Raw genomic sequence first — 14,027 nt, forward strand, 5'->3', positions numbered from 1 at the left:
TACGTTTTAATTGAAAGTTAAATTTGTAACTTACAACATTTAAAACAGGAGTGTGTTTTGTTTCCTATCAGTTTTTCATTTCACAACAGTGTACAAATTTAGGTTAGGCATAAAGACTTTACATTAATAATAATAATAATAATAATAATAATAATAATAATAATAATAGTTTAGAATGCACTTACCAGAAGTGACGGTGACTTGAGTGCCTTTACCCCAGTAATCAAACCAGTCCTCACAGTACTGCGTTCCTCCTGCTGACTGGTACATAAACTAAGACAAGCTACATTCGGAAACAACACTTAATATCGGTGCTCACTTGTGCTTTCTCAGTGTGAAAAAAAAACTTGGCATGCAATACATATATTGCCAACACATGAAAAATGTTTATAAATCTTTCATGCATACATACTAAGTTTCTTTTGAAATGGCTTAAGCCTTGTGAACACTTGCTGGAGGGTAGGGCAGACTTTTATCATGAAGAAGTCCTGGGCAGCACAAGTGTTCCTGTTTGTAAAGTAAGGTATGATCCCATATAAAAGATTGCTACTGTAATTTTGCAGTTCTCATGCTTTTCTAATTTGACCCATTTTTGTTTAGGAGTAGAATCCCAGGTTCTGGATTTAGATGAGAATATCCAAGTGTTCTATTCTTTGCAGAGATTCCTATCCCAGCGAGAAAACCTGTGCAAAAATGCAAAAAGTGTAAATAAATGTTTAAACAAAAGAACAACTATGATTTGTTCTATCAAACTCTGAATCTGTGGGGTAACTATGCATAATAATATTGTAATTGTGTAAGTAATTAGAGACTCCATGTAAAGTGGTACCGCATATATTGTAGGTGCCTTAAAATAAAATTAACATTTAAATGAATGTTTCGGAACTGGAAATGAGAAAATAAATCTTTAGGTTTCTTACCAGATGTCATTGTGACCATGGTTCCTTTCCCCCAGTAATTGAATTCATAGCCATAGCTATCAGTGCTTTGGTTGCTGTGCACTTGTGGACAAAAACTCAAATGGCACAGTTGTACAGCAAATATTAAATATGGTGCCATGCCCATTACTGTACCGGTATAGGTATATTAACATTTCTTGCATAGGAATCCAACGTTTAGAATATCATATGTTTGTATTTTATTTTTTGGTGCACTTTGTTATGCTTTGTTTGAATTTTTTCTATGAACATGCATGTGTTTGCTATGTTTTTAAGTATAATTATTTTAACCTGTTTATGATATAGATGGCATTATACTTGTAGATGTTTTTCTTGCAGTGCTTGCATTGGTATCTATTTGCAAAATTAAGTATGTTTACATCAAAGCACAAACACGTTTTTTTTTGATGAAAGGAAAAGAAAATGTTACTAAAGCTAGGAACAAACTATTTAGGTACCCTTAATATTCTGAGTTGATATTTTTTAGTTTTGTATCTATTTTTCATTTCACAAAAGTGTACTAATTTAAGTTTGGCATAAATACCTCACATTAATAATAATAATAATAATAATTTAGAATGCACTTACCAGAAGTGACGATGACCTGAGTGCCTTTACCCCAGTAATCAAAGAACCAGTTATCACAGTGTGGAGTTCCTGTTGCTGACTGGCACATAAAGTAAGACAAGCTACATTCAGAAATAGCATTTAATATTCATTATCACTGGTGCTTTCTCAGTGTGAAATTAAAAAAAAAAAATTGACACACTTCAGTGAGCACTAAAGTACTATATTAAGAGCTCCTAGGGAAAAATAATATCCCAAGAGAGCGAAATCTATTGTTATCTCTTCACATGAAGAAGCTTTATAAATCTTTCATAAATACGTACTAAGTTTCTTTTGAAATGGCTTAAGCCTTGTGAACACTTGCTGGAGGGTAGGGCAGACTTATCATTAAGAAGTCCTGGGCAGCACAAGTGTTCCTGTTTGTAAAGTAAGGTATGATCCCATATAAAAGATTGCTACTGTAATTTTGCAGTTCTCATGCTTTTCTAATTTGACCCATTTTTGTTTAGGAGTAGAATCCCAGGTTCTGGATTTAGATGAGAATATCCAAGTGTTCTATTCTTTGCAGAGATTCCTATCCCAGCGAGAAAACCTGTGCAAAAATGCAAAAAGTGTAAATAATAAATGTTTAAACAAAAGAACAACAACTATGATTTGTTCTATCAAACTCTGAATCTGTGGGGAGGAAGGGGAGTTCAGTTTCAGTAGTTTATGTCAGAAAGCAATGTGCTTCCCGTATTACATGCAGTAGGTTTTTGTATGGTATTATATCACTGTGCCACCGTAGCTACCGCTGTATCACAGTGATACACTAAATAACAAAAAGCCCTTACCCGCAGTAAACTGGCAGCACCGATTACATTAAACATACCGTTGTTTCTTCAATCTAGTAACGAATGTTAAGGTTTTGTGTAAAAGACACCCCATTTGTGTTTGTATCTTAACACTAACTTGTGATCTCCATATTCCAACACCGGCCTTATATATAGGGAAGTTGGGGCTGATCTTGTAGCATGTTAAAATATTTTGTTGAATAAAATACATTGCAAAACGAAACCTCTTACCAATCGTTGGTAAAACTAATATATTGTTGCACTGCAAACCAATAGGCTACTTTTTCCATGTTTCTTTTTTTGAAACAGTGTACAGTTGAATTATAGGTTTTTTTGCAACTTATTGCGTTTAAAACAAAATGGTGTTACTGATCAAGACACATGTTTTGTAATCTGCCCTCTCCTAGTTTAAACTTCCAATTTAAAAATGCAATACAAACCTTCTGAATACATGTAAGGTTAAGAGTTTATTTCTCTGTAGACTTACCCGAGGAGATGGTGATCTGGGTGCCTTGTCCCCAGTAGTCGAAGTACTCATATCTATCACAGTGATTCACTTCATGGAATAATATGGTCATTAACTAACACTCATCATTTCTACACTTCTACACACTGTCTAAATGCTAGAGGGACACACAATGCATATATGATAACACTTTCCATTGAATATCTCTAATTACTGTGTATTTAAATAGTAGTTACATAGAAAAAACATGTGTCCTTACACATAATTGCAATGTTATTATGCATCGTTACAATGTGCCTAATGGGTACACAACTGTATCAGAAAAAGGTTAGGGTCAGGGTTTGGGTTATATTATGCAAGAAATATATACACATTAAGTACATTGTAACTATGCATAATAACATTGTAATTATGTGTAAGTAATTAGATACTCCATGTAAAGTGTTACTGCATATATTGTAGTTGCTTTAAAATAAAATTAACAGTTAAATGAATGTTTTGGAAGTGGAAATGAGAAAATAAATCTTTAGGTTTCTTACCAGATGTCACTGTGACCATGGTTCCTTTCCCCCAGTAATCGAATGCATTGCCATAGCTATTACAGTGCTGTGGTTGCTGTGCGCTTGTGGAAGGAAACTCAAACAGCACAGTTGTACAGCAAATATTAAATATGGTGCCATGCCCTTTACTGTAGCAGAATTGGAATATTCACATTTCTTGCATAGGAATCCAATGTTTATCTATTTGCAAAATCAAGTATTTTTACATCAAAGCTCAAACACTTTAGATGAAAGGAAAAGGAAATGTTACTAAAGCTAGGAACAAACTATTTAGGAACCCTTAATATTCTGAGTTTTGTATAAGTTTTTATAAAGTAAAAAATCTTCTCACACTTCAGCGAGCACTAAAGTACGCTGTTAAGTGCCCCTAGGAAAAAAAATAATATCAGATGAGACATATATGTTAACTCTTCAGATGAAGAAAGTTTTATAAATCTTTCATATATACTTACTAAGTTTCTTTTGAAATGGCTAAGGCATTGTGAACACTTGCTGGAGGGGAGGGCAGACTTATCAAGAAGACGTCCTGCACAGCACAAGTGTTCCCCTGTTTGTAAAGTAAGGTATGATCCCATGTAAATGTTTGCCACTGTTATTTTGCAGTTCTCATGCTTTACGAATGGTTATAATATGCATTTTCTACAGTTTACCCTGGTTTGCCATGTTATTCTTGACAATGCTTACCTATGCTTTACAATGCTTTCACGGCAACACTTCCCGTGAAGTGTCTCTAATTACTGGGTATTTACAGAGTAGTTATTTAGTAAATACATGTGCACTTACACATAATGACAATGTTATTATGCATAGTTATAATGTACTTAATGTGTAAATCATCTTGCACGATAATTACACAAATGTATCAAAAAAGAGTTAGGGTTAGGGGGATCAGGGTTAGGGTTCGGGCTATATCGTGCACATTGATTTACACATTAAGTACACTGATTGTTGGGTATCTAAAGTTCATTCATTTGTCTACAGACAGTAACCATAATCAAATAAATAGTATTTTTCTGACCTGTAGTTTCTTCTCTTTACAATGCCAGCAATAATTCAAATTCTTTCACACAATATTCATATGTAATCTAATTTGACCCATTTTTGTTTAGAAGCAGAATCCCAGGTTCTGGATTTAGATGAGAATATCCAAGTGTTCTTTTCTTTGCAGAGATTCCTATCCCAGCCAGAAAACCTGTGCAAAAATGCAAAAAGTGTAAATGATAAATGTTTAAACAAAACAGCAACAACTATGAATGGTTCTATCAAAATCTGTGGGGAGGAAGGGGAGTTCAATTTCAGTAGTTTATGTCAGAAAGCAATGTGCTTCCCGTATTACATGCTGTAGGTTTTTGTATGGTATTACAGCGGTAACTGGGTGGCACAGTGATGTATCACAGTGATACACTCCCTAACAAAACTGGCAGCACTGATTACATTAAACATACCCTTGTTTCTTCAATCTAGTAACGATTGAAAAAGTTCAACATTGCTTTTTGTAAAACACAGTTCTACATTACCCATACATAAACTTTTAAGGTTTTTGTGTAAAAGAGTCACTATTTGTGTTTATATATTAACACTAACTTGTGATCACAATATATATATATATATAGGGAAGTTGGTGCTTATATTATCGCATATTAAAATATTTTAAAATAATATATTTTTAAACTGCAAGCCAATAGGCTACTTTTTTAATAATGTTTCTTTTTTGTAACAATGTACAGTTTAATTATAGTTTTTTTGCAACTTATTGCATTTAAAACAAAATGGTGTTACTGATCAAAACACATGTTTTGTAATCTGCCCTTCCTCCTGGTTTAAACTTCCAATTTAAAAATGAATACATGTAAGGTTAAGAGTTCATTTCTCTGTAGACTTACCCGAGGAGATGGTGATCTGGGTGCCTTGTCCCCAGTAGTCGAAGTACTCATAGCTATCACAGTGATTCACTTCATGGAATAATATGGTCATTAACTCACTCATCGTTGCTAAACTTCTAAACGCTGTCTAAATGCTAAAGAGACACGCAATGCATATATGATAACACTTTCCATTGAGTATCTCTAATTACTGTGTATTTACATACTAGTTACATAGAAAATACATGTGTCCTTATACAGAATTGCAATGTTATTATGCATCATTACAATGTGCCTAACGGGTACACAACTGTGTCAGAAAAGGGTTAGGGTTACGGTTTGGGTTATATTATGCAAGAAATATATACACATTAAGTACATTGTAACTATGCATAATAGCATTGTAATTGTGTAAGTAATTAGAGACTCCATGTAAAGTGGTACCGCATATATTGTAGGTGCCTTAAAATAAAATTAACAGTTAAATGAATTTTTTCAGAAGTGGAAATGAGAAAATAAATCTTTAGGTTTCTTACCAGATGTCACTGTGACCATGGTTCCTTTCCCCCAGTAATCGAAGTCATAGCCATAGCTATCACAGTGCTGTGGTTGCTGTGCACTTGTGGACAAAAACTCAAATGGCACAGTTGTACAGCAAATATTAAATATGGTGCCATGCCCTTTACTGTACCGGTATAGGTATATTAACATTTCTTGCATAGGAATCCAACGTTTAGAATATCATATGTCTGTATTTTATTTTTTGGTGCACTTTATGTTTTGTTTGAATTTTTTCTATGAACATACTTGTGTTTGCTATGTTTATAAGTATAATTATTTTAACCTGTTTATGATATAGATGGCATTATACTTGTGGATGTTTTTCTTGCAGTGCCTGCATTGGTATCTATTTGCAAAATCAAGTATTTTTACATCAAAGCGCAAACACATTTTTTTCGATGAAAGGAAAAGGAAATGTTACTAAAGTTAGTAACACACTATTTAGGTAGCCTTAATATTCTGAGTTGATTTTTTTTAGTTTTGTATCCATTTTTCATTTCACAAAAGTGTACTAATTTAAGTTTGGCATAAAGACCTCACATTAATAATAATAATAATAATAATAATAATAATAATAATAAATTTAGAATGCACTTACCAGAAGTGACGGTGACCTGAGTGCCTTTAAACCAGTAATTAAAGTACCAGTTATCACAATGTAGAGTTCCTGTTGCTGACTGGCACATTAAGTAAGACAAGCTACATTCAGAAATAGCATTTAATATTCATGATCACTGGTGCTCTCAGTGTGAAATAAAAAAAAAAAAAACTTGACACACTTCAGTGAGCACTAAAGTACGGTATTAAGAGCTCCTAGGGAACAATAATATCCCAAGAGAGAGAAATCTATTGTTATCTCTTCACATGAAGAATCTTTATGAATCTTTCATAAATACGTACTAAGTTTCTTTTGAAATGGCTAAAGCCTTGTGAACACTTGCTGGAGGGGAGGGCAGACTTATCATTAAGATGTCCTGTGCAGCACAAGTGTTCCCCTGTTTGTAAAGTAAGGTATGATCCCATATAAAAGTTTGCCACTGTAATTTTGCAGTTCTCATGCTTTTCCAATGGTTATAATATGCATTTACCACAGTTTGCCCTGGTTTGCCATGTTATTCTTGACAATGCTTACCTATGCTTTACAATGCTTTCACGTCAACATTTTCCATGAAATGTCTCTAATTACTGTTTATTTACAGAGTAGTTATTTAGTAAATACATGTGCACTTACACATAATGACAATGTTATTATGCATAGTTATAATGTACTTAATGTGTAAATCATTTTGCACAATAAGTATACAATTGTATTAGAAAAGGGTTAGGGTTCGGGTTATATCGTGCACATTGATTTACACATTAAGTACATTGATTGTTGGGTATCTAAAGTTCATTCATCTGTCTACATACAATAATCATAATCAAATAAATAGTATTTTTCTGACCTGTAGTTTCTTCTTTTTACAATGCAAGCAATAATTCATTCTTTCTCACAGTCTTCATATGTAATCTAATTTGACCCATTCTTGTTTAGAAGCAGAATCCCAGGTTCCAGATTTAGATGAGAATATCCAAGTGTTCTATTCTTTGCAGGGATTCCTATCCCAGCGAGAAAACCTGTGCAAAAATGCAAAAAGTGTAAATAATAAATGTTTAAACAAAACAACAACAACTTGAAATTTTTCTATTAAAATCTGAATCTGTGGGGAGGAAGGGGAGTTCAGTTTCAGTAGTTTATGTCAGAAAGCAATGTGCTTCCCGTATTACATGCAGTAGGTTTTTGTACGGTATTATATCACTGTGCCACCGTAGCTACTGTAGTATCACAGTGATACACTCCATAACAAAAAGCCCTTACCTGCAGTAATCTGGCAGCACCGATTACATTAAACATACCCTTGTTTCTTCAATCTAGTAACGATTGAAAAAGATCAACATTGCTTTTTGTAAAACATAGTTCTACATTACCCATACATAAACTGTTAAGGTTTTATGTAAAGGACACCCCATTTGTGTTTCTGTCCTAACACTAATTTGTGATCTCCATATTCCAACACCGGCCTTATATATATATATATATATATAGGGAAGTTGGTGCTTACATTATCAAATATTAAAATATTTTAAAATATATTGTTGCACTGCAAAGCAATAGGCTACTTTTTCTATAAATGTTTCTTTTTTGTAACAGTGTACAGTTTTATAATCTACCCTTCATCCTAGTTTAAACTTCCAATTTAAAAATGCAATACAAGTCTTTTGAATACATCTTATGTTAAGAGTTCATTTCTCTGTAGACTTACTTGAGGTGACGGTGATCTGGGTGCCTTGTCCCCAGTAATCGACGTACTCATATCTATCACAGTGATTCACTTCATGGAATAATATGATCATTAACTCACTCATCGTTGCTACACTTCTAAATGCTGTCTAAATGCTAAAGGGACACACAATGGATATATGATAGCACTTTCCATTGAGAATCTCCAATTACTGTGTATTTACATACTAATTACATAGAAAATACATGTGTCCTTACACACAATTGCAATGTTATTATGCATCATTACAATGTACCTAACGGGTACACAATTGTATCAGAAAAGGGTTAGGGTTACAGTTTGGGTTATATTATGCAATAAATATATACACATTAAGTACATTGTAACTATGCATTATAACATTGTTATTATGTGTAAGTAATTAGAGACTCCATGTAAAGTGTTACCGCATATATCGTAGTTGCTTTAAAATAAAATTAATATTTAAATGAATGTTTCAGAACAGGAAATGAGAAAATAAATCTTTAGGTTTCTTACCAGATGTCACTGTGACCATGGTTCCTTTCCCCCAGTAATCGAATGCATAGCCATAGCTATCACAGTGCTGTGGTTGCTGTGCGCTTGTGGACAGAAACTCAAACAGCACAGTTGTACAGCAAATATTAAATATGGTGCCATGCCCTTTTCTGTACCAGTATAGGAATATTCACATTTCTTGCATAGGAATGCAACGTTTAGAATATCATATATTTGTATTATATTTTTTGGTGCACTTTGTAATGCTTTGTTTGAATTTTTTCTATGAACATGCATGTGTTTCCTATTTTATGTTTAAGTATAATTATTTTAACCTGTTCATGATATAGATGGCATTATACTTGTGGATGTTTTTCTTGCAGTGCCTGCATTGGTATCTATTTGCAAAATCAAGTATTTTTACATCAAAGCTCAAACACTTTTTTTGATGAAAGGAAAAGGAAATGTTACTAAAGCTAGGAACAAACTATTTAGGTACCTTTAATATTCAGATTTTTGTATTTTATTTAGCTTTGTATAAGTTATTAAAAAGTAAAAACATTTCTCACACTTCAGTGAGCATTAAAGTACGCTGTTAAGAGCCCCTAGGAAAAAAATAATATCAGAAGAGACATATGTTAACTCTACAGATGAATAATATTTTATAAATCTTTCATATATACGTCCTAAGTTTCTTTTGAAATGGCTAAGGCATTGTGAACACTTGCTGGAGAGTAGGGCAGATTTTTATCAAGAAGACGTCCTGCGCAGCACAAGTGTTCCCCTGTTTGTAAAGTATGGTATGAACCGATATAAATGTTTGCCACTGTAATTTTGCAGTTCTCATGCTTTACGAATGGTTATAATATGCATTTTCTACAGTTTACCATGGTCTGCCGTGTTATTCTTGACAATGCTTACCTATGCTTTACAATGCTTTCATGGCAACATTTCCCGTGAAGTGTCTCTAATTACTAGGTATTTACAGAGTAGTTATTTAGTAAATACATGTGCACTTACACATAATGACAATGTTATTATGCATAGTTATAATGTACTTAATGTGTTAATCATTTTGCACAATAATTACACAATTGTATCAGAAAACAGTTAGGGTTAGGGGGATCAGGGTTAGGGTTCAGGTTATATCGTGCACATTGATTTACACATTAAGTACATTGATTGTTGGGTATCTAAAGTTCATTAATTTGTCTACAGATAGTAATCATAATCAAATAAATAGTATTTTTCTGACCTGTAGTTTCTTCTCTTTACAATGCCAGCAATAATTAAAATTCTTTCACACAGTCTTCATATGTAATGTAATTTGACCCATTTTTGTTTAAAAGTAGAATCCCAGGTTCTGGATTTAGATGAGAATATCCAAGTGTTCTATTCTTTGCAGAGATTCCTATCCCAGCGAGAATCTGTGCAAAAATGCAAAAAGTGTAAATGATGAATGTTTAAACAAAACAGCAACTATGAATGGTTCTATCAAAATCTGAATCTGTGGGGAGGAAGGGGAGTTCGGTTTCAGTAGTTTATGTCAGAAAGCAATGTGCTTCCCGTATTACATCCAGTAGGTTTTTGTATGGTATTATATCACTGTGCCATCGTAGTTACCGCTGTATCACAGTGATACACTCCATAACAAAAAGCCCTTACCCGCAGTAATCTGGCAGCACTGATTACATTAAACATACCCTTGTTTCTTCAATCTAGTAACGATTGAAAAAGATCAACATTGCTTTTTGTAAAACACAGTTCTACATTAACCATACATAAACTGGTAAGGTTTTTGTGTAAATGAGACACTATTTGTGTTTATATATTAACACTAACTTGTGATCTCCATATTCCAACTCCGGCCTTACATATATATTCCAACACCGGCCTTATATATATATATAGGGAAGTTGGCGCATAAATTATCGCATATTAAAATATTTTAAAATATATTTTTACACTGCAAGCCAATAGGCTACTTTTTTAATAATGTTTCTTTTTTGTAACAGTGTACACTTTAATTAGTTTTTTTGCAACTTATTGCGTTTAAAACAAAATGGTGTTTCTGATCAAAACACATGTTTTGTAATCTGCCCTTCCTCCTGGTTTAAACTTCCAATTTAAAAATGCAATACAAACCTTCTGAATACATGTTAGGTTAAGAGTTCATTTCTCCGTAGACTTACCCGAGGAGACGGTGATCTGGGTGCCTTGTCCCCAGTAGTCGAAGTACGCATAGCTATCACAGTGATTCACTTCATGGAATAATATGGTCATTAACTCACACTCATCGTTGCTACACTTCTAAACGCTGTCTAAATGCTAAAGGGACACGCAATGGATATATGATAACACTTTCCATTGAGAATCTCCAATTACTGTGTATTTACATAATAGTTACATAGAAAATACACGTGTCCAGATACTCCATGTAAGGTGTTACCGCATATATCGTAGGTGCCTTAAAATAAAATTAACAGTTAAATTAATGATTTGGAATTAGAAATGAGAAATTAAATCTTTAGGTTTCTTACCAGATGTCACTGTGACCATGGTTCCTTTCCCCCAGTAATCGAATGCATTGCCATAGCTATCACAGTGCTGTGGTTGCTGTGCGTTTGTGGACAGAAACTCAACCAGCACAGTTGTACAGCAAATGTTAAATATGGTGCCATGTCCTTTACTGTACCGGTATTGGAATATTCACATTTCTTGCATAGGAATACAACGTTTAGAATACGATATATTTGTATTATATTTTTTGGTGCACTTTGTAATGATTTGTTTGAATTTTTTCTATGAACATGCATGTGTTTGCTATGTCTTTAAGTGTAATTATTTTAACCTGTTTATGATATAGATAGCATTATACTTGTAGATGTTTTTCTTGCAGTGCCTGCATTGGTACTATCTATTTGCAAAATCAAATATTTTTAAAGCTCAAACACTTTTTTAGATGAAAGGAAAAGGAAATGTTTCTAAAGCTAGGAACAAACTATTTAGGTACCTTTAATATTCTGAGTTTTGTATTTTATTTAGTTTTGTATAAGTTGTTAAAAAGTAAAAAAAAAAAACTTCACACTTCAGTGAGCACTAAAGTACGCTGTTAAGAGCCCCTAAGGAAAAAAAATAATATCCGAAGAGACATATATGTTAACTCTACAGATGAGTAATATTTTATAAATCTTTCATATATACTTCCTAAGTTTCTTTTGAAATGGCTAAGGCATTGTGAACACTTGCTGGAGGGGAGGGCAGATTTTTATCAAGAAGACATCTTGCGCAGCACAAGTGTTCCCCTGTTTGTAAAGTAAGGTATGATCCCATATAAATGTTTGCCACTGTTATTTTGCAGTTCTCATGCTTTATGAATGGTTATAATATGCATTTTCTACAGTTTACCCTGGTTTGCCGTGTTATTCTTGACAATGCTTGCCTATGGTTTACAATGCTTTCACCGCAACACTTCCCGTGAAGTGTCTCTAATTACTGGGTATTTACAGAGTAGTTATTTAGTAAATACATGTGCACTTACACATAATGACAATGTTATTATGCATAGTTATAATGTACTTAATGTGTAAATCATCTTGCACAATAATTACACAATTGTATCAGAAAAGAATTAGGGTTCGGGGGATCAGGGTTAGGGTTTGGGTTATATCGTGCACATTGATTTACACATTAAGTACGTTGATTGTTGGGTATCTAAAGTTCATTCATTTGTCTACAGACAGTAATCATAATCAAATAAATAGTATTTTTCTGACCTGTAGTTTCTTCTCTTTACAATGCCAGCAAAAACTCAAATTCTTTCTCACAGTCTTCATATGTAATTTAATTTGACCCATTTTTGTTTAGAAGCAGAATCCCATGTTCCGGATTTAGATGAGAATATCCAAGTGTTCTATTCTTTGCAGAGATTCCTATCCCAGCCAGAAAACCTGTGCAAAAATGAAGAAAGTGTAAATAATAAATGTTTAAAGAAAACAACAACAACTTGAAATTTTTCTATTAAAATCTGAATCTGTGGGGAGGAAGGGGAGTTCAGTTTCAGTAGTTTATGTCAGAAAGCAATGTGCTTCCCGTATTACATGCAGTAGGTTTTTGTACGGTATTATATCACTGTGCCACTCCAGCTACTCCCAGTGTATCACAGTGATACACTCCATAACAAAAAGCCCTTACCCGCAGTAATCTGGCAGCACTGATTACATTAAACATAACCTTGTTTCTTCAATCTAGTAACGATTGAAAAAGTTCAACATTGATTTTTGTAAAACACAGTTCTACATTACCCATACATAAACTGTTAAGGTTTTTGTGTAAATGAGACACTATTTGTGTTTATATATTAACACTAACTTGTGATCACAATATATATATATAGGGAAGTTGGCGCTTATATTATCGCATATTAAAATATTTAAAAATAATATATTGTTACACTGCAAGCCAATAGGCTACTTTTTAAAAAATGTTTCTTTTTTGTAACAGTGTACAGTTTAATTATAGTTTTTTTGCAACTTATTGTATTTAAAACAAAATGGTGTTACTGATCATAACACATGTTTTGTAATCTGCCCTTCCTCCTGGTTTAAACTTCCAATTTAAAAATGCAATACAAACCTTCTGAATACATGTTAGGTTAAGAGTTCATTTCTCTGTAGACTTACCCGAGGAGACGGTGATCTGGGTGCCTTGTCCCCAGTAGTCAAAGTACTCATAGCTATCACAGTGATTCACTTCATGGAATAATATGGTCATTAACTCACACTCATCGTTGCTAAACTTCTAAACGCTGTCTAAATGCTAAAGGGACACGCAATGCATATATGATACCACTTTACACTGAGTATCTCTAATTACTGTGTATTTACATAGTAATTACATAGAAAATGCATGTGTCTTAACACATAATTGCAATGTTATTATGCATCATTACAATGTACCTAACGGGTACACAATTGTATCAGAAAAGGGTTAGGGTTACGGTTAGGATTATATTATGTAAGAAATATATACACATTAAGTACATTGTAACTATGCATAATAACATTGTAATTGTGTAAGTAATGAGAGACTCCATGTAAAGTGGTACCGCATATATTGTAGGTGCCTTAAAATAAAATTAATAGTTAAATGAATTTTTTCGGAAGTGGAAATGAGAAAATAAATCTTTAGGTTTCTTACCAGATGTCACTGTGACCATGGTTCCTTTCCCTCAGTAATCAAATTCATACCCATAGCTATCACAGTGCTGTGGTTGCTGTGCACTTGTGGACAAAAACTCAAACGGCACAGTTGTACAGCAGATATTAAATATGATACCATGCCCTTTACTGTACCGGTATAGATATATTAACATTTCTTGCATAGGAATCCAACGTTTAGAATATCATATGTCTGTATTTTATTTTTTGGTGCACTTTGTTA

The 14,027-nt window shown here is 33.3% G+C and overlaps 1 long non-coding RNA gene across 1 annotated transcript; it reads right to left on the minus strand.

Annotated features, from left to right (window-relative positions):
* Positions 1–6,657: 6,657 nt before the first annotated feature.
* On the minus strand, positions 6,658–13,259 carry LOC131723294 (uncharacterized). Its single transcript, XR_009320213.1, has 4 exons — positions 12,362–13,259; positions 9,841–10,012; positions 7,233–7,404; positions 6,658–6,782 (listed from the first exon to the last, which is right to left on the minus strand). It is a non-coding gene; the product is annotated as an uncharacterized LOC131723294 (long non-coding RNA).
* Positions 13,260–14,027: the final 768 nt, after the last annotated feature.

This window comes from Acipenser ruthenus, chromosome 54 (assembly GCF_902713425.1).
Source record: "Acipenser ruthenus chromosome 54, fAciRut3.2 maternal haplotype, whole genome shotgun sequence".
NCBI lineage: Eukaryota > Metazoa > Chordata > Actinopteri > Acipenseriformes > Acipenseridae > Acipenser > Acipenser ruthenus.